Source organism: Sus scrofa, chromosome 1 (genome assembly GCF_054392235.1).
Source record: "Sus scrofa isolate SSC_HxYL_T2T_F1_AM1 chromosome 1, Sscrofa_HxYL_maternal_Yorkshire_Landrace_v2.0, whole genome shotgun sequence".
In the NCBI taxonomy this organism is placed as follows: Eukaryota; Metazoa; Chordata; class Mammalia; order Artiodactyla; family Suidae; genus Sus; species Sus scrofa.
Window position 1 is genome coordinate 119,088,201 of NC_139383.1, and position 20,754 is coordinate 119,108,954.

The window sequence follows — 20,754 nt, forward strand, 5'->3', positions numbered from 1 at the left end:
CATTTTTAAAAATTATTTTTTTGCCCTGTAATTTAAAAAAAATTATTATTTTTTAATAGTTATTTCCCCAATACATTATTTTTTTCCTACTGTACAGCATGATGACGCAGTTACACATACATGTACACAGTCTATTTTCGAGCATTATCATGCTCCATCATAAGCGACTAGACATAGTTCCCAGTGCTGCACAGTAGGATCTCATTGTTAAAAAAATATGGAACGATCACGAATTTGTGTGACATCCTTGCACAGGGGCCATGCTAATCTTCTCTGTATCATTCCAGTTTTAGTATATGTGCTGCTGAAGTGAGCACCATTTGTCTTTTTTTTTTTTTTTTTTTTTTTGTCTTTTTGCTATTTCTTAGGCCGCTCCTGTGGCATATGGAGGTTCCCACGCTAGGGGTCCAATCGGAGCCGTAGCCACCGGCCTACGCCAGAGCCACAGCAACAAGGGATCCAAGCCGCGTCTGCAACCTACACCACAGCTCACGGCAACGCTGGATCGTCAACCCACTGAGCAAGGCCAGGGACTGAACCCACAACCTCATGGTTCCCAGTCGGATTCATTAACCATTGCGCCACGACGGGAACTCCTCATTTGTCATTTTAAATTGTCTACAATACTCAAATAATTAGGGGAGAGGAGGATCAATGGTTGTGACACTGTTTATCCCAGGGTTCCAAGACGGATGTTACTGACAAGAAGTTATTGAAAACTAAAGGAGGAGTTCCTGCTGTGGTGCAGTGGGTAAGAGTCCAACTGCAGCAGCTCGGCCTCTGCAGAGGCATGGGTTAAATCCCCAGCCAGCTTGGTGCAGTGGGCTACAGGATCCGGCGTTGCCCCAGCTATAGGCCTGGGAACTTCCATATGCTGCAGGTGCAGCCAAAAAAGAAAAAAAAATTCTAAAATTGAATTGTGGTTAAAAAAAATTAGGAGTTCCTGTTGCAGTTCAGTGGTAATGAACCTAACTAGTATCCATGAGGATTCTGGTTTGACACCTGGCCTCACTCAGTGGGTCAAGGATCTGGTGTTTCTGTGAGCTGTGGTGTAGGTCACAGACATGGCTTGGATCCAGTGTTTCTGTGGCTCTGGTGTGGGCCAGCAGCTACAGCTCCAACTCAGCCCTTAACTGGGAACTTTTGTACGCTGTGGGTGCGAACCTAAAAAAAAGAAATAAATAAGTAAACACATAAATAAATAAAATTTAAAAATAAGAGTTCCCATCATGGGGCAGCGGAAACAAATCAACTAGGAACCTTGAGGTTGCAGGTTCCATCCCTGGCCCTGCTCAGTGGGTTAAGGGTTTGGCGTTGCCGTGAGCTGTGGTGTAGGTGCAGACGTGGCTCGGATCTGGCGTTTTTGTGGCTGTGGTGTAAGCCAGTGGCTGTAGCTCTGATTAGACCCCTAGCCTGGGAACCCCCATATACTGCAGGTGCGGCCCCCCAAAAACCAAAAAAAAAAAAAATTAAAAAATTATGTTTCAATAAAGGAAAAAGGAAAAAAGATTTTTTAGTTCACCTTTCTCCCCTTCAACTCTGACCTGCACCGTATGATCAAACATACCCAGGGCCTCCAACCTGAGGAGTCTACGACCAAAATATTCCTGTCTTGTATGTTTTTCACCTTGGTTTTCAGCTTTCTCAAGTCTGCTAAACCAGTTATCACTTGTCTGTCTACTTTCTAACATCTATAACATTACTGACATCTTTCCTCTGCTGTCATTTCCACTCAACCTTTGGATTAATGCCCCTTTTTTTTCATTTTTTTTATTACTCAACAAATGTATTACATTTATAGTTGTACAATGATCATCACAGCATTTCCAACCCAAGATTAATGCCCTTTTAATTCTGAGTTCTGGCCATGGTTCTGCTGGTCACCTCTGAGAATTTCCAGAGCCCGTCCCACGTCCACATTAGTAGCCATGGCCTCTGGAGTCATTGGGGTCACATAGTGAGTACCGAATTTGTTCTACTTGCAGCAGCCTAGGACACCTGATGGGCTGCATGGCTGACTATGATGCTAGCCTCACTCAAATGAGGGCTCTTTGTCACAGGCTTAATGTAGCCGAAAACCCATGTGCCATATTGAATATTTCTCACAATCTCATCCTAGTTAAGTTCCTTTTCCATTATCCTAATAATCCAGATACAGTGATAAGCAAGGAAGCCTTATTGAGAGGGAAAGTGGGGAATGTGACCTTAATCCCCAGTTCAGGCCTATGTGTTCTTTCAGGTCTCATTAGACGATGTTTTCTTTTTGTGGGTGCCTATGTTTTATCACACATACCTGCCTATGAGCATTAGAAAAGCCTATGAGCGTAGCTGGGCCCTTCTGACATCTTGACTTCCACAATAATGGCTTTCATGTGTACATATTTTCCCCAAAGCGCTGCATCAATGGAAATGATGAATATTGGAATTGCAAAGCCTTTAACCCAGATAGGGTGAAAGGAATAACTCAGCTCTAACTCTTGAACTATGCTTTTAATCACAGAGGAAGCTGTATGAATATCTTAGTTATAAAATTTTTAAAAAGGATGTGGATTATCACTGGATGCTTTGTACACACATAATGTCAGAAGGTTGTGAAGCGGAGACTAAGGGAAGATTAAACCCTGATTAAGGCAAGTTTTACTCTGCACCCTTAAACTGAGAGTGTTTGTATCTTTTACCTCAATCTAAGTTTCCTCCCTATTTGTTATGTAGTCATGGGATCTTGGTCAGCTGTGCAGCCAGGGATGATGTTAAATATGTCACCACTGATATGAGGCAGGCTCTGGATCATCAGAGGACCGTCCCCAAACTTCCTGCTGTGCTGGACATTAATCCCTCCTTGGCTGACTGTGATGAGGCCCCCAAGGTCCCAGGGAAGGGTTTGGGACATCTGGAGCAGGAGTACTTAAGGGTCTTATTTCAGTATTAAATTAAATCAACTGATACCACTAGTGCACAATGGCAGCATATAATCTTTTTGACCTTATGTTCTTCTTCTGTTGGAGATAAAATCCATTCTGCCTGTTTACTGAGTTGTTGAACCATGTATATAAATATACTTTGAGCCCACCGAAGTCCTGAATAATAGAAATGGGAGATTAGAGTTCTTGCTTTGTGGGTAGATGTGCTTCTGGTTGGGGAGGGGAGGAGCTTTCCCAGTGGGCAGTATTCATAAGGGGCTAAGGCTGTGCGAGGGGCCCCTCATCTGAGAGGACCCAGCATTCCACACCGCCCTCGGTGATGCCGATTTAACTCCACTGGGTGCAGCCTCAACAGCCGTAGCTTTTAAAGCTCTCAGGAAGTTCTCTCACAGCTGAGAAACAGCTTGGCGGGAAAGCTGTTCATGGACTCAAGATTAAGAACTCACAAACAAGCTGTTCTCTGAGACCCCAGACAGAACTGACATGGCCTTGCCCATGTTCTCTGTTCTGGGTAGAGAGTTTCCATGTCTCCCGGTCCTAGGTCTGAAGAGCAATATTTTCTTATTGTTAGTGTTCTCAGTGACAGCATAGTTAAGAAGTCTTTGCCTAGCCAAGGTCACAAAGATTTTTCTCCTCTCTTTTCTTGTGGAACCTAGAAGTTTCAATAGTTTTAGATTTCACTTATAGATTTATGATTCTTTTTTATTATTATTTTAAATAGTTATTTCCCCAATACCCTTTTTTTTCCTACCGTGCAGCATGGTGACCCAGTTACACATACATATAAACATTCTATTTTCTCACATTATCATGCTCTTTTATAAGTGACTAGACATGGTCCCCAGTGCTACACTTAGAATGAATCTTTCATACAAAGTGAGCTAAGAGTGAAGGTTCATTTTTCCCCACACAGATATCCAGCCACTTGTGCCAGCACCGTTAGGGATGATGGGGCCCCAAAAAGGGTTCATTTGGCCAGAGTCCTAAAGAGACCAAGTTGGAGTCAGAAGCAAAGGAAAACTTTATTCTTTGATCAGAGAACGGAGAGATGAGAGCGCTCCTCCGGAGGGCCGCTCTCCTGCGTAGGCTGTGGGCCGGGCTTTTCTACAGGGATTTCGGTCAGCGGGAAAGGGGCGGAGTTCTCCTCAGCCAGCGCAGGCGCGCTGCTCACGCTCCAGATCAAAGTGCCGGCACCACCATCTTGAGTTTTGGGGCTGCGCGCAAGGCCTCCGCGCAAGGTCCCTGAGCTGAGGGATCAGCGCCGCCATTTCACCGGGAGAACTCTGGTCGGAAGTCTCTGGTGTAGCGGCTCTGCTGAGAAGGCTAGTGTGACGTGTGAGGTGCAAGGCCTTGCACACAGACCTACAGGCAAGTGAAAGACTTGGTGCAAAGAATCTCGTCACCCAGATTCCATCTTATTTTTCCCCCTCAGGGACCCCAGTGGGCTTTGCCGGTAACATCACTCCTTGTTGAAAATGGTCTCTTCTCTCCTTTAAATCACTCTGGAAACTCTTGAAAACCCTCCAGCTGCACACATGTGAAACTCCTTCTAGGCTTATATTCCATTGAGCCATTTGTTGATCTGTATGCCGATACCACACTGTCTTGGTCACTGTAGCTTTATATTAAATCTTGAAATCAGGCAGGATAAGTTCTCCATTTTTTTTTTTTTTTTTTTGTCTTTTTAGGGCCGCACTGGCGGCATATGGAAGTTCCCAGGCTAGGGGTCTAATCGGAGCTACAGCTGCTGGCCTACACCATGGCAACGCCGGATCCGAGCTGTGTCTGTGACCTACACCACAGCTCACAGCAACACTGGATCCTTAACCCACTGAGCGAGGCCAAGGATCAAACCTGCAACCTCCTGGTTCCTAGTCAGATTTGTTTCCACTGCGGCATGTCGGGAACTCCAGTTCTCCAATTTTATTGTTCATTTAAAAAATACTTTTGCCCCTCCTAGATTCTCTGTTATTGTTGTTTGTTTGTTTTTGTCTTTTTGCCTTTTCTAGGGCTGCTCCCGGGGCATATGGAGGTTCCCAGGCTAGGGGTCGAATCTGAGCTGTAGCCGCAGGCCTACGCCAGGACCACAGCAACGCTGGATCCTAGCAGCGTCTGCAACCTACACCACAGCTCATGGCAATGCCCCACCCTTAACCCACTGAGCAAGGCCAGGGATGGAACCTGCAACCTCATGGTTTCTAGTGGGATTTGTTAACTACTGCACCACTATGGGAACTCCTAGATTCTCTGTTGCTAATGTTACTCTTCCTTCAAAACTTTTTTTTTTGGTAACTTTTATTCTTTTTTCTAAGTTCTGGGTGTATTAAATTTTTCCCTACAGTTTGTTAGAATTACTTGTGAAACCATCTGTGCCCATGCATTTTTGAGGGTAGTGGTGGTTCTCTGACAGTTTCCTGGGAAATTATCTGCTTCATGCATGTTTTCAAATGCCTAGAGTTGAATAAAAGAATCACTTGCAATTATATTTATCTTTTTTTGTTGTTAATTTTCTTTTTTTTTCATATTTCTTTTTTTTTCCTCGCTGTATAGCAAGGGGATCAAGTTATCCTTACATGTATACATTACATTTTTTTCCCCACCCTTTGTTCTGTTGCAACATGAGTATCTAGACATAGTTCTCAATGCTATTCAGCAGGATCTCCTTGTAAATCTATTCTAAGTTGTGTCTGATAAGCCCAAGCTCCCGATCCCTCCCACTCCCTCCCCCTCCCATCAGGCAGCCGCAAGTCTCTTCTCCAAGTCCATGATTTTCTTTTCTGAGGAGATGTTCATTTGTGCTGGATATTAGATTCCAGTTATAAGTGATATCATATGGTATTTGTCTTTGTCTTTCTGGCTCATTTCACTCAGTAATAGATTCTCGAGTTCCATCCATGTTGCTGCAAATGGCATTATGTCATTCTTTTTGATGGCTGAGTAGTATGCCATTGTGTATATATACCACTTCTTCCGAATCCAATCATCTGTCGATGGACATTTGGGTTTCCATGTCCTGGCTATTGTGAATAGTGCCGCAATGAACATGCGGGTGCACGTGTCTCTTTTAAGGAGAGTTTTGTCTGGATAGATGCCCAAGAGTGGGATTGCGGGGTCATATGGAAGTTCTATGTATAGATTTCTAAGGTATCTCCAAACTGCTCTCCAGAGTGGCTGTACCAGTTTACATTCCCACCAACAGTGCAGGAGGGTTCCCTTTTCTCCACAGCCCTTCCAGCACTTGTTATTTGTGGATTTATTAATGATGGCCATTCTGACTGGTGTGAGGTGGTATCTCATGGTAGTTTTGATTTGCATTTCTCTTATAATCAGCGATGTTGAGCATTTTTTCATGTGTTTGCTGGCCATCTGTATATCTTCTTTGGAGAAATGTCTATTCAGGTCTTTTGCCCATTTTTCCATTGATTGATTGGTTTTTTTGCTGTTGGGTTGTATAAGTTGCTTATATATTCTAGAGATGAAGCCCTTGTCGGTTGCATCATTTGAAACTATTTTCTCCCATTCTGTAAGTTGTCTTTTTGTTTTCTTTTTGGTTTCCTTTGCTGTGCAAAAGCTTTTCAGTTTGATGAGGTCCCATGGGTTTATTTTTGCTTTAATTTCTATTGCTTTGGGAGACTGCCCTGAGAAAATATTCATGAGGTTGATGTCAGAGAGTGTTTTGCCTATGTTTTCTTCTAGGAGTTTGATGGTGTCCTGTCGTATATTTAAGTCTTTCAGCCATTTGGAGTTTATTTTTGTGCATGGTGTGAGGGTGTGTTCTAGTTTCATTGCTTTGCATGCAGCTGTCCAGGTTTCCCAGCAATGCTTGCTGAATGGACTTTCTTTTTCCCATTTTATATTCTTGCCTCCCTTGTCAAAGATTAGTTGACCATAGGTGTCAGGGTTTATTTCCGGGTTCTCTATTCTGTTCCATTGGTCTGTCTGTCTGTTTTGATACCAGTACCACACTGTTTTGATGACTGTGGCTTTGTAGTATTTCTTGAAGTCTGGGAGAGTTATGCCTCCTGCTTGGTTTTTGTTTCTCAGGATTGCTTTGGCGATTCTGGGTCTTTTGTTGTTCCAATTAAATGTTTGGATTGTTTGTTCTAGTTCTGTGAAAAATGTCCTGGGTCATTTGATAGGGATCGCATTGAATCTGTAGATTTCTTTGGGTAGTATGGCCATTTTTTACAATATTGATTTTCCCAATCCAGGAACATGGAATATCTTTCCATTTCTTTACATCTTCTTTGATTTCTTTGATTAAAGTTTTATAGTTCTCGGAATATAGGTCCTTTACCTCCTTGGTCAGGTGTATTCTGAGGTATTTGATTTTGTGAGGTGCAATTTTAAAAGGTATCGTATTTCTGTATTCCTTTTCTAACATTTCATTGCTGGTATACAGAAATGCAACTGACTTCTGAATGTTAATCTTATATCCTGCTACTCTGCTGAATTTATTAATCAGTTCAAGTAGTTTTGGGGTTGAGTCCTTAGGGTTTTCTATGTATAGTATCATGTCATCTGCATACAGTGACAGTTTTATCTCTTCTCTTCCTATATGGATGCCTTTTATTTCTTTTGTTTGTCTAATTGCTGTGGCTAGGACTTCCAAAACTATGTTGAAGAGCAGTGGTGAGAGTGGGCATCCCTGTCTTGTTCCAGATTTGAGTGAGAAGACTTTCAGTTTTTCCCCATTGAGTATTATATTTGCTGTGGGTTTATCATAAATGGCTTTGATTATATTCAGGAATGTTCCCTCTATACCCACTTTGGTGAGGGTCTTGATCATGAATGGATGTTGGACTTTGTCAAATGCTTTTTCTGCGTCTATTGAGATGATCATATGATTTTTGACGTTTTTTTGGTTAATGTGGTGTATGATGCTGATTGATTTGCGTATGTTGAACCATCCTTGTGAACCTGGGATGAACCCAACCTGGTCATGGTGTATAATTTTTTTGGTATGTTGTTGGATTCGGTTGGCTAAGATTTTGTTGAGAATTTTTGCATCTATATTCATCAATGATATTGGGCGATAGTTTTCTTTTTTGGTGGTATCTCTGTCTGGTTTTGGAATGAGGGTGATGGTGGCATCATAGAATGTCTTTGGGAGTATTCCTTCTTCTTCAACCTTTTGAAAGAGTTTAAGGAGGATGGGCACCAATTCCTCTTTATATGTTTGATAAAATTCACCTGTGAAGCCATCTGGTCCTGGACTTTTATTTGTAGGGAGTGATTTTATGACCTTTTCAATTTCATTTCTAGTGATCGGTCTGTTCAGTTGGTCTGTTTCTTCTGATTCAGTTTTGGCAGGCCATAAGATTCTAGAAAATTGTCCATTTCTTCCAGATTGTCAAACTTGTTGCCGTATAGTTGTTCATAGTATTCTCTTATGGTTTTTTGTATTTCTGCTGTATCCGTTGTGATTTCTCCTTTTTCATTTATAATTTTGGTGATTTGGGTTCTTTCTCTCCTCTTTTTAGTGAGTCTAGCCAGGGGTTTGTCAATTTTGTTGACCTTTTCAAAGAACCAGCTCTTGGTTTTAATAATTTTCTCTATTGTTTTTTGAGTCTCTATTTTATTGATTTCTTCTTTGATCTTTATAATTTCCTTCCTTCTGCTGACTTTAGGACTTTTTTGTTCTTCTTTTTCTAATTCATTTAGGTGGAGGGTTAAGTTGTCTATTTGGGATCTTTCTTCTTTTTTGAGAAAGGCCTGTATTGCTATAAATTTCCCTCTGAGCACTGCTTTCGCAGCATCCCATAGATTTTGAGAGGTTGTGTCTTCATTATCATTTGTTTCAAGGTAGTTTTTAATTTCCTTCTTGATTTCCTCATTGACCCATTGGTTTTTTAGTAGCATGTTGTTTAGTCTCCATGTAGTAGGTTTTTTCTCTTTCCTTTTCCCATGGTTGGTTTCTAATTTCATGGCATTGTGGTCAGAGAAGATACTTGAGATAATTTCTATGCTCCTAAATTTATTGAGGTTAGCTTTGTGTCCCAATATGTGGTCGATTCTTGAGAATGTTCCATGAGCATTTGAGAAGAATGTGTATTCTGATTTTTTTGGATGTAGTGTCCTGAAGATATCAATTAAGTCTAACTTTTCTATTGTTTCCTTTAGGATCTCTGTTGCTTTACTGGTTTTCTGTCTAGAGGATCTGTCCATTGATGTGAGGGGGGTATTTAGGTCTCCTACTATGATTGTATTCTCGTCAATATCTCCCTTTATGTCTGTTAATATTTGTTGTATGTATCTGGGTGCTCCTATATTTGGGGCATATATGTTGACGATAGTAACATCCTCTCCTTGTCTTTCTTCATGTCTTTTGTTTTAAAGTCTATTTTGTCTGATATGAGTGTTGCGACTCCTGCTTTTCTGTCACGTCTATTGGCGTGAAATATTTTTCCCTACCCTTTCACTTTCAATCTATATGTATCCTTTGTCCTAAAGTGAGTTTCTTGTAGGCAGCATATTGAAGCATTTTTATCCAGCATTTTTATCCACTCAGCCACTCTGTGTCTTTTGATTGGGGCATTCAGTCCATTGACATTTAAGGTGATAATTGATAGATGATTATTTATTGCCATTTTGAACCTCGTGTTCCAGTTGATTCTATGGTTCTCCATTCTTCCTTTCTTTCTTTTTTTTTTTTTTTTGGTTGGATGGTCTCCTGTTATTATCTGCTTGAGCGTTTTTTTTTTTTTTTTCATTTTTTGCGAATGCAATATTTGGTTTTGGCTTGTGGTTGCCCTGTTTTTTAAGTATGCTAACCCCTTCCTATAATTGTGTGTTTTAGCCTGATGGTCCTGTAAGTTCAAACACTTCATTACTATATTAAAATTAAGAAGAGAAACATACAAACGAACAAAAAGGGTTATTTATTTCCTAACATCCCTTGCCCACATTTTATGATTTTGGTGACTCTTTTTTATTTTTTTCTTTTTAATTTTATTTTGTTTGAAGCATGTTCATGATTAAATCTGTATGCTGGCTTATTTGAGTGACTGCTCTCTGATTGAGGTTTCCTCAGTCCTAGTTCTTCCTCCTCTTCTTTTTTTTTTCTTCCCTTTCCTTCCTTTCTTTTTGGTTTAGGGAAGCCCTTTCAGTATTTCTTTTAACCTGGGTTTTGTGTTGCTGTATTCTTTTAGTTTTTGTTTGTTGGAAAAAATTTTTATTTTCCCTTCTATTTTAAATGATATTCTTGCTGGATAGACTATTCTAGGTTGCATATTTTTCCTTTTAGCACTTTAAATATCTCTTGCCATTTCCTCCTGGCCTGTAGTGTTTCTGTAGAGAAATCAGCTGATAATCTTATGGGGGTTCCCTTGTAGGTAACATTCTGGTTTTCTCTTGCTGCCTTTAGGATCCTCTATCACTAACTTTTGCCATTTTTATTATGATGTGTCTTGGTGTGGGTCTATTTGGGTTCAATTTGTTTGGGGCCCTCTGTGCTTCCTGTATCTTGAACTCAGTATCCTTTAGATCTGGGAAGTTTCCAGCGATAATTTCTTCAAATATATTTTCCATTCCCTTATCTTTTTCTACTCCTTCTGGAATTCCTATTATGCATAGATTGGCCTGCTTTATAATATCCCATAGGTCTCTTATATTGCTTTCCTGTTTTTTGATTTGGTTTTCTGTCTGCTGACCTGATTAGGTGATTTCCTAATGGAAATTATTATTATTCTATCTTCCATATCACTGATTCGTTCTTCTGCATTATTCATTCTGGTTTTTACTGCCCTTAGTTCAGTTTGTGTCTCTGCAAATGAATGTTCTAGTTTTTCTTGGCTCCTCCTTATATTTTCTAGTTCCTTTCTGAGGGTATCTGCATTACTGTTCATATCTTCTCTTAATTCCTTCAGTATTTTCACTATTTCTCTTTTGAACTCCAGGTCTTTCAGACTGCAGAGATCTGTTTCATTGTTGACTGTTTTAGGTGAGTTCTCCTGTTGGTTTGACTGGGGGTGGTTTCTCAGCTTCTTCATCTTGCTTGTTGTTTTCTTTTTCCTGAGGGAGTTGTACTCTCTGTGACCGGGCAGTGTTTGCCTTGTCATTGTCGTGGAATGTTTCCTGAGGGCTGGCATTGTTGGTCAGTCTTTTTTGAGGCAGTGTGGCTTTTCTGGAGTGTTGATGGGGCTAACAGGGTCTCTTTGAAGCAAAAGAGGACTTCCTGAGGGCAGACAGGACTGGGAGGTCCACACCACGATGGTAGCAGGTTTCACTCGGTCAGGCAGAGCTTGCTCTGGTGTTTTTAGGCTGTGGGGTTCTTGCAGGGGGTTGGCGGTGTTGGGCAGCTGTTCCTCAGGAGTGCAGCACCCCCTGAGGGCTGTAGCAGCTATCTGGGTCACTGAGAACCTAAGAGGCTCTTCCCTAGGGCAGCTCAACTCAGAAGGACGGCCTGAGAATGTAGGCAGATCTTTTCACAGTCTGGCCAAGCTTGTTGTAGCTTTTCTGGGCTGCAGGGGGTCCTGCAGAGAGCTGGCAGTCCTTTGCAGCTGTTCTGCAAGAGTGTGGCACCCCCTAAGGGCTTGGGTGGGTAGCTAGATGGGCCACTGCCAACCCAAGAGGCTCCTCCCCAGGGCAGCCCGACTCAGAAAGACCGTCTGAGATCTTTTCACGGCCCGGCCAGGCTTGTTGCAGCTTTTCTGGGCTGCAGGGGGTCCTGCCTGGAGCTGGCAGTCCTATGCAGCTGATCCATGCTAGCTCGGCACCCTCTGAGGGCTTGGGCGGCTAGCTGGGCCGCTGAAAATCCAAGAGGCTCCTCCCCAGGGCAGCCCAACTCAGAAAGACCGTCCGAGAATTAGGCAGATCTTTTCACAGCCTGGCTAGGCTTGTTCTAGCTTTTCTGGGCTGCAGGCCTTTTCTCGGGGGCTGGTGGTGTTTGGTGCTGCTCTGCGGGGTTGTAGCCCCTCCAAAGGACAAGAAGGCCTGTGCAGGGACAGCCCTTGCAGTGGCAGGCTTCAGGCAATTGTTGAGCCCAGCCCTCCTGGATGGCAGGCAGCCCCAAGTTCGGCGAGAGCATAAGGGGTTGTGGGGGTGGGGGGAGGGGATGCACTGGGAAGCACAGCTTTCTGCTAGCTAGTGGGCCTGTAAGCTTGCTGCGGCTTGGGGAGTATTCTATGGGGACCCACCCCTTCTTCTCTCCCCTCCCCAGCACAGGCCGCAGACCAGGCTCTTCTCCCAGGTTCCCTCTGATGTGGCTTTCCACTTCCCCGCCCCTAGAGTATTGCTCCCTTCCTCTGCGACAGCTTTGTTTTCTAGTCTCCCAGGCAGTCTCTGCCCCGTCAAAATTGACAGACCCGTTTCTAGACCTCCCAAGCAGTCTCCACTCCGCCCTGCCCCCCCCAGCCCTTTCCCGGGGACTAACCTCCGGAGCCGAGGTCTCGGTGCCCAGCCCCCACCCAGGCATCTCAATTTTTGGTGACTGTGCCCGTAGTTCAGATGGTCCTTTCAGTTCTCGATCTGCTTTTCAATACTCCAACTTACTGCTACACTCTTCTCTGCATCTGGAGATTCCTCTGGTTCGTTTGATCTTTCCCCCAAGTAGATGACTTTCCAGGGTGCAGGATCTCTTTCTCCTCCTCAGTTCCCTTTCGTTAGCGCCTGTCCCGCTCGGATTCACCTTCTCTCACTCTCCTCTTTTCTCTTGTTTTACCTAGTAATGTTGTGAACTTCTTGCCGTTATTGGAGTTTAGGTGGTTCTGCCAGCAATTGGTTGCTGTTCTGTGCCAGTCATTTATCCTGTAGATGTGCTTTTTTTGTTGTGTTAGTGGGAGAGGGCGAGCGTGTCCCCCTACTTTTCTGCCATCTTGTCTCCTCCCCCTGTTAATTTTCTTACTGCTTCTTATTAGGAGTATTTGGACTCCTTTTGATTAATTAGGTTATATATATTTTTTAAAGTTTACTTTTTACTTACTTACTTAATTAATTTGCTTTTTAGAGCTGCACCCGCAGCATATGGAGTTTCCCAGGCCAGGGGTCCAATCAGAGCTACAGCTGCCAGCCTATACCACAGCCACAGCAACACGGGATCTGGGCCATGTCTGCGACCTACACCACAGCTCATGGCAATGCCAGATCCTTAACCCACTGAGCGAGTCACGGATGGAACCTGAAATCTCATGGTTCCTAGTTGGATTCATTTCTGCTGTGACATGACAGGAATCCACCCCCCGAAAAGTTTACTTTTTATTTATTTATTTATTTTGGCTTTTTGCTATTTGTTTGGGCCGCTCCCGTGGCATATGGAGTTCCCAGGCTAGGGGTCCAATCGGAGCTGTAGCCGCCAGCCTACGCCAGAGCCACAGCAACACGAGATCCGAGCCACGTCTGCAACCTACACCACAGCTCACAGCAACGCCGGATCATTAACCCACTGAGCAAGGGCAGGGATCGAACCCGCAACCTCATGGTTCCTAGTCGGATTCGTTAACCACTGCGCCATGACGGGAACTCCTATTTTTTAAATTTAATTTTTCAAAGGACCTGTTCTTGTATTTATTAGTTCTGTCCTTTTCCTACTTTAATGCTTTCCATTTTAATCTTTGTTAATAAATTACTTCTTCCTGTTTTCCAGATTTTGGAGCTAAATGTATAATTTGATGATTGTTTTTTACTTTATAAAAGAATCTATGTCTGTGGATTATATTGAGGGAAAGGCTTCTGCTGAATCCCATAGGTTATGATAGTTGATGCTTTTATTATTTTATGGATATTCTACAGTTTTAGCATTCATTTCCTGTTGAACTCAAGAGCTAAGGGAGTTCTGGAATTCTTGTTGTGGCTCAGCGGGTTAGGAACCTGACATAGTATCTGTGAGGATACAGGTTCAATCCCTGACCTCACTCAGTGGGTTAAGGGTCCAGTGTTGCTGTGGCTGTGGTGTAGGCCAGCATCTGCAGCTCTGATTCAGCCCCTAGCCAGGAAACTTTCAAATTCTGAGGGTATAGCCCTGAAAAGAAAAAAAAATGCAAAGGGAGTTCACTTTTATTTCAGGTGATCAAATTTTAATCCCTAAACTTTCAGTTTTGTTAATTATATTCAGAGAATATTGACTTACAATTTTCAATATGGTATTTCTACTTTGGAGAGTTTATTGAGGGTTTCTTTGTGGTATGATAAATGGTCAGTTTTGTGTATATTTCAAGGCCTTTTGAAGAGGTGTAGTCTCTGCTTTTTCAATGAACAGAGTACAATATATATGAAATCTAAGTCTCTTTAAATTTAAAAGTTGAGAATATAATTTTGTACTTAGTAGTGACTTAATAGATTTTTTCCTAACAGATCTTTAGATTTTATCTATTTTTCCATTGTGTACCTGATTTCTTCTCTATTTCTCATAAGTATAATAAGTAAATTAGTTGTATTTTTAAAATCGGTTATTTTAAGGTTTGAAAATATTGTTCTATGTTCTTAAGTCAAAAGGCTTATGTTGAGTGGAATAGAGTTCTTCCTTTATAAAGAATAAGCATATAATGAGCAACTTTTTTTTTTTAGGGCTGCACTCGTGGCATAAAGAGGTTCTTGGGCTAGGAATTGAAGTGGAGCTGCAGCTGCCAACCTGTGCCATAGCTCACAGCAACACCAGATCCTTAGCCAACTGAGTGAGGCCAGGGATTGAATTTCTGAATCCTCATGGATAGTATATTCATTTCCGCTGAACCATGATGGGCACTCCATGAGTAACTATTTTAAATGTACATGCTTTCTCACTGTTTTTAAGAGATAGTGTACTTGTACATGTACATCAAAAAAGTACTCTACCTAGGCAGATGTCATTGTAATGATTGTAATAGCATAACAACCTAACAGTCCATCAATGTATTTATAGATTAGCATGCAGCTGTCAAGAAAGAAGAAGAAAGACTTACATATGCAGTCATGAAACCATCTCAAAAACATGAGTGAAAAATTGGGTACATGTTCATGCCTGCATGTATGTCAAGACGTAGAAAAGCCATGAAAGATGGACAGGAGGTCGTTGGCAGGTGTTACTTCAGAAGGACAGGTAGGAGGTAAATGGGATATTTTGCTTTTTACTCTAAATTTCGCCCAATTCCTTGATGTTTTATGAGACCATACAAAAACTGTTTTTATCTTAAAAAAATGTCTAGGCCCTCAGACGTGGAGGATAAGGGTGTTCTCTAGCTCTGATCTATGCATAGCAATATGGCAGTACTGTGGTGCAGAGGATTTCCTTTTCCCACTTGTCAAGAGGCCTTTCGATTTCCTTCCTCACTCTCTTTCAGAAAAGTTGTGGTAAACACACTACTACTTTTCAACCTCCTTTGGCATCCAAAAGTCCTCCATCCTGGTGTCCTACCTCAGTGAGGGTAATAGACAATATTAAGATGCACTCCTACCTTTTCTCCAAATAGAATCTACCTCCCATTAGCCTCTTTCCCTAAAATGAGTGGCAGTATATATGAAAGGCTACCCCGGAATTCTTTAGTAATAATCCAAGAATAGTTTTTGAAAAAGTAAATCATGAAACACGCTAGGTAACATATCATCACTTGTTGAAGATACTCCTGACTCAGCTAAGTATGACTGCTCATTTCTCAGAAGCTCCTGCTTCCCTTTACCCCTGCTGGGGAGTTGGATGCTAGCAGATCCAGGCAGAAGCTGAAGCAGAAGGGCAAGAGCTCTGTTATCTCCTACCCAGGCCCCTCTTAGACTTTTGGTGCCCTTAGACTCACCCAAGCCCTGAGGGGTGTGCAGGGAGGTGTTGACTCTCCCCAGCCAGCCATCAAGGGAGGGCCCAAGTCTAAATACACATGCAGGAAGGCCTTCTGGCTCAGGCATTGATTGCCAGGAGACATGTGAAATGAGTTGGGGAGGAAAGGCCATGTCCGGCAGAGACGTAACCATGACAGTTCCATCCTGGCCCTTGGACTGGGGGGTGGTCCCATGTCTGGCTTGTCAGAGTTTCTTGGAGCAGTCCTCCTACTTCCTTCCATCCAGATAGTTATCTGGATGAAGTCCCTGGACTCTGGGAACCTTAGGAACAAAGATCCCTTTTCTCCCAATTCTTTTCCATTTATGATAGATCTTCATTTCAGATGTGCTTTCATCCTGCTTTCTAAAAGAATTATACTATTCTAGAGCTGTTGAGGGACTTGGGGACACCTTGAGTTAATCCCCTCATTTTACAGGTGAGGTCACTGTAGATCGGGGAGGGAAAGATCTTGCTCAGGGTCAGACAGCTGACAGTGCTGTAACACAGGCAGAGTTGCTGCCTCGCCCTTCAGCTTTCAGGCAATCAGATAATCTTACGCCAGTGAGCCTGTCACAGATTTTTCCCTCACAGTTTTAACTTCACATATTCTATCTCACAGACAGCTCTGTTCAATTGGCTAGAACCTTTGACTCACTACATTAGAGTGACTTCTGTTGATGAAGTTGAAGATCAAACTCTCAAATTCCAAAACTGAACACTTTAGATGTTGGAATCTCTTGGGGAATCTGTTGAGACCTATGAATCTTCTCCCCAGAAAATCCTACTCATATACACAAATACACTTCTACATGCAGTTTCAAGAGTTGATCACTTAAAGCCCACCAATGTCTACAAGTATAGGTTCCGAACACTGATTTGCAAGTAGAAATTTCAGCATTGATTAGAGTGTGGAAGCACCATGGTAGGCAAAGGTGTGCACATGTGAGCTGACAGTACTCAAGCCCTAAGTACCACAGTGATCCTTTTAACCACCCAGCGCTGCGTGGTTAGTAACAGTAAACTCATTTTGTCCATGAGGAAATAAAGGGTCACAAAGTTCAAGAGACCATTCCACTTGGCTGAGAAATGGCAGAATCAGAACCAAAACAGACCTTCTCACCAGCACTTTTTCAGCTGTACTACTGGAGGTTTTGTCTCAGGATCCTTCCAGAACAATCAAATGCAGGCCTTTAGATGTGGATCTTTTTAGGGTCTTATAAATACGTACTTGGAGAGCAGTATCAAGAAGAGGCTTATGAAACCTCTTATGATACTAGAAGAATATAACCCTGTAGCTACCCTCTAGACTTTCTTTAGGCCCCTGGGAAGTTCCCAGAGCAGACTCGTTGGACTCAAGACTCGTTGGACTCAGGATGAGTTCTCATAACCGCCAGGGCATTTTCCACAGAACAAAGTGACAGTTGCACTTATTGCTGCAGTTTCCCAACAATTATCCCAAGTGATGTTGCCTAACATGCAATCATTAGAACTTTATTGCCTTGGATCTAAGGCTTTTCACTGCTTCCGGAGAAAACATGGATCTCTTCTGTCCAATCTTTTCCCCAAAGAACAAATGAGAGATGAGTTTAAAAGTGGGGAGAAGATAGAACATCTGTCAAAATCTTAGCAAAGAGGAGGTAAGAGAGCAAGGAAACAAATTTTAGTTATTTCATAAGTGAAAACAATTTTAAATGAGTATAGTGGGACAGCGTACAAGTCCATGTATATGAAGTCAGAGATTTCAAGTGGTCTCACTACTTACAGCCAATGGACCCATCACTTGTAAAGCAATGCAAATAGACAAAATGAGGAGCTGCGTACCTTTTACTCTGCCTCTTCCAATGGACAGCTGAGAGTTAGTTTTGTCAGGAAGAAGTGTGTATCCCAAGATGGCACAGAGCACTTGTTAGGAGAGTGAAAAACATGGAAGGCAGCACTTTACAAGGAGGTGGAAGATCAAGAAAGCAACTTTTTTAAATTTCATAAAGAGATCAAGGGCAGTCCCTGAATGAATATTCTACGCAAACCTAGAGCTTCCCCTCGCTGCAGGGGCTGGCAGTTCCCAAAGCAGAGAGGATGAGGACCAGAGGGTCCACCCATAGTCAGGAGGTTCAGAAGTGACAGCAGTTACTTCTGCCCTGGTGGCGGCGGGGGGGAAAGCACAGATTTCAGTGTACTTCAGGCCAGATTTGTGGTGATTGCTCTCTCCCTTTGGTGACAGCTTCGAAAGGGGGAAAGAATAGAGGTGGGGGACTTGGGGTGTATTTTTCACTTTTGTAATCTGGCCCCTTCTCTAAGGATGTCTCAGTTGTTTTTGATAAGGGAGTGGGAGACAGAACGTGACGGCTCTGGGAACCTGAAGGAAGCCTGGAAAGAAAGATGTAGCCTGAAAATGGGAAGTGGGGAAGCTGGAAAACAAATAATCAAAAGTCCTCTGCAAGTCTAGGGCAGGCTGCGGGAAAACTCCATACATAAGCTAGAGGCCCTCTATAGAGTGCATGGCAGAGTTTACAGCTTCTAGGACAAGGTCTTATATTTATAAATCATATATTTTTTTTTTTTCAGAAATGGCAAAAATGAGAGAAAAGCACAGATCTCCAAGAGCCTCAGGCTACATTCCTGATCCTGCCCTTGTTTCTCCCCTGGGAAATAGCTCAACAATTCACCTGTGGTTGGGGAGGGAGCCGTGATCTTCTGTGGCCTCTTAGAAAAAGACAACTTGGAGTTGGCTTGGCACAGGTGGAAGAGAGAAAATGAATACCTAGGAAGTGGCAGCTAAGAAAGTAGAAAAAAGTGCACAGATAGTAGTTGGGAGAAAAAGAAACAGGTTGCTGTATTTCATGACAAAGTCTGGAGAAAGTTGTGGTACAAAAGATGTCAGCACTCCTGAAATAGCTCCTGTGGTAGCAGGTGGCATGTCTCAAAGCTAGGCAGGATGAGGATACGGAACATTCCTTCTGTATGTCAAATTTCAGGAGGAACAGACCTGTGTAAGCCCATTGTGAATTTGAACCTCTCTTTCTTACAAGTGGCTTGGAGAGGCATAGAGGGATATGTGAAAATGAGGTGGTTTCTGAGGATCTAGAGCTGGATTTGTGGTGTGGATGCCAAATCCCAGTCCAAAGAGTGAGGAGGATCCAGGAAAACATTGTCACTGATGTAGTGAAAGGAGGAAATTTTAAAGCCAGAGTATTCCTTTTGAAGACTTTTCCTGTGTTCTTAGATTTAGTCCTTTTTATTTTTTTTTGTGTCAAAATATTTTTTATAAAATGACCAGGTAATACAAAACTGCTTGGTTTTATTAATTAATTAATTAATTTATTTATTTTGCTTTTTAGGGCCGCACCCATGGCATATGAAGATTCCCAGGCTAGGGGTAGAATCGAGAGCTGCATCTGCCTGCCTATGCTACAGCCACAGCAATGCAGGACCCCAGCGATGTCTTTGACCTACACCACAGCTCATGGCAATGCCAGATCCTTAACCCACTGAGCAAAGCCAGGGATCAAACCTCCATCCTCATGGATCCTGGTTGGGTTTGTTAACTGCTGAGCCACAAAGGGAACTGTGGTTTTATGAATTTTTGTTAAAATGTTCTTATGAGACCATGTAAAAGGTGTCATGCCTGCATTAGTTTGTCTGTTTTGCTGCTGTTGTTGTTGAATTTCACTTGTTCATGAACTCTAAGTCCGAGACCGACTGGGCTAGTTCACAGCATCCTCAGCTGACATTGTATCAAAAAAGGCCTGTTTGGGGGCAGGAGTCATTTGACAGCTTCTCCAATATCAGGTTGCACCTGCTCTTCCCTTTGTTTTTTCTCTCCTTTGGCAAATGGATTTTCTGGGCCCAGGATTGTTCTGGAAGCACCTGCTGGCCCTTCAGACCTCTAGGATGTGACCCAAAGATAAATTCTCACTCCCTCCCTTGTCACAGTGAACAGTACCTCCTTTCCAAGTTATTCCCCCAAACCTTCCCTGTATCACTGCGCTATTTATTAATATGTAGAAGTAGACAGATACTACTTAATTTTTTTTCCCTTTTCACAGGGACATTGGGTGATCTGGAGATGGTGATAAGAAGAATAGGAACCAAGGGGAGGAGGAGCACTGACTATCCACAAGGAATAGTTCCCTGATGGACACAGGAACCCACCCATCCCACCCTCCCTATACCTGCTCCATGGATTTGTAGGGCCCATCCAGGGAGTGATTCGTGCTCAGCTGTGCTAGGGCTCAGGCCAGACTGGGTGCCAAGGTGTCTTCACATACCATCAACAGGACCAGGTAACATGAAGAGATTACTAAGGAAGGAGTTACTGGTCTGACTGCCTGATTATACAACCTTGTTTCTTAAAGTCACCCCCCCCCCGCCCAGTCCATGACCATGGCCAGTATCTACACTCTAAACCAAGATAAAACACAAAATTTGACTCTCTCAGAAAAGTGGCCCATCTGAACACCCTCTTCATGCCCAGTCCCACCCCATCCATAAAATCACATGGAAGTCTCCAAGGAAGTCTCATGACAGCACCCCCTCCCCAGGATTCCTCTTATCTCACAAGGGGTGAGATCAAAGACCACAGTCCATCCCACCACAAGTTCCATCTCAACTGAGTGTTCCTAACTCTATGCAAGAACCAACGAGAGCAAGAGTTCTTGACCGAGGGTCTATGTATATCCTTAGGAGTTTACAGGCCTGCAAACAGGGCTCCAAATATATATACAAGTTTTCTTCTTTTCTTCATTAGAGTACTTGCTATTGCTTTGGACAAAAACTTTTTTTTTCTTTCTTTTATATTCACCAGGTTTTCAGAATTTTTCCTCCCTAATTTTACCTTCATTGAGGAAAGACCAGACAGTAGAATGGCCAAAAGGGAAGGGGAAGGAGAAGAGTTAGAGCTTTGTGGACCAACAGAAGGGCTCAAAATCAGGTGAGGGAAAGGAGGTAGCCTCATTCCCTCTTTTGGTCTGTTTTGGATATAGAGTAAGAGCAGAAGATACCCATCAACCATACCCCCCTCCTGTCTTTTATCCCAAACACTGTTCAAAGTCATCCTGAGCCCCCCGAGGGAAGTGCCAGCATCTTTAGAGAACTGACATTGCGGGTAAT

The 20,754-nt window shown here is 42.8% G+C and overlaps 1 long non-coding RNA gene and 1 other non-coding gene across 5 annotated transcripts in view; one reads left to right on the plus strand and one right to left on the minus strand.

The window, feature by feature from the left end:
• Positions 1-211: 211 nt before the first annotated feature.
• Positions 212-317, minus strand: LOC146406323 (U6 spliceosomal RNA). Its single transcript, XR_014833480.1, has one exon. It is a non-coding gene; the product is annotated as a U6 spliceosomal RNA (small nuclear RNA).
• A 3,870-nt stretch (positions 318-4,187) lies between these two features.
• The window catches only part of LOC146406324 (uncharacterized), a 30,340-nt gene continuing 13,773 nt past the window's right edge, over positions 4,188-20,754 (plus strand). For 2 of the 4 annotated variants that reach the window (XR_014840322.1, XR_014840320.1), the window contains exons 1-3: positions 4,188-4,289; positions 14,758-14,934; positions 19,692-19,928. This is a non-coding gene — a long non-coding RNA (uncharacterized LOC146406324). Of the gene's footprint in view, positions 4,290-14,757; positions 14,942-19,691; positions 19,929-20,449; positions 20,576-20,754 lie in introns of all 4 variants that reach the window. The other 2 variants (XR_014840319.1, XR_014840321.1) reach the window with 2 other exon arrangements.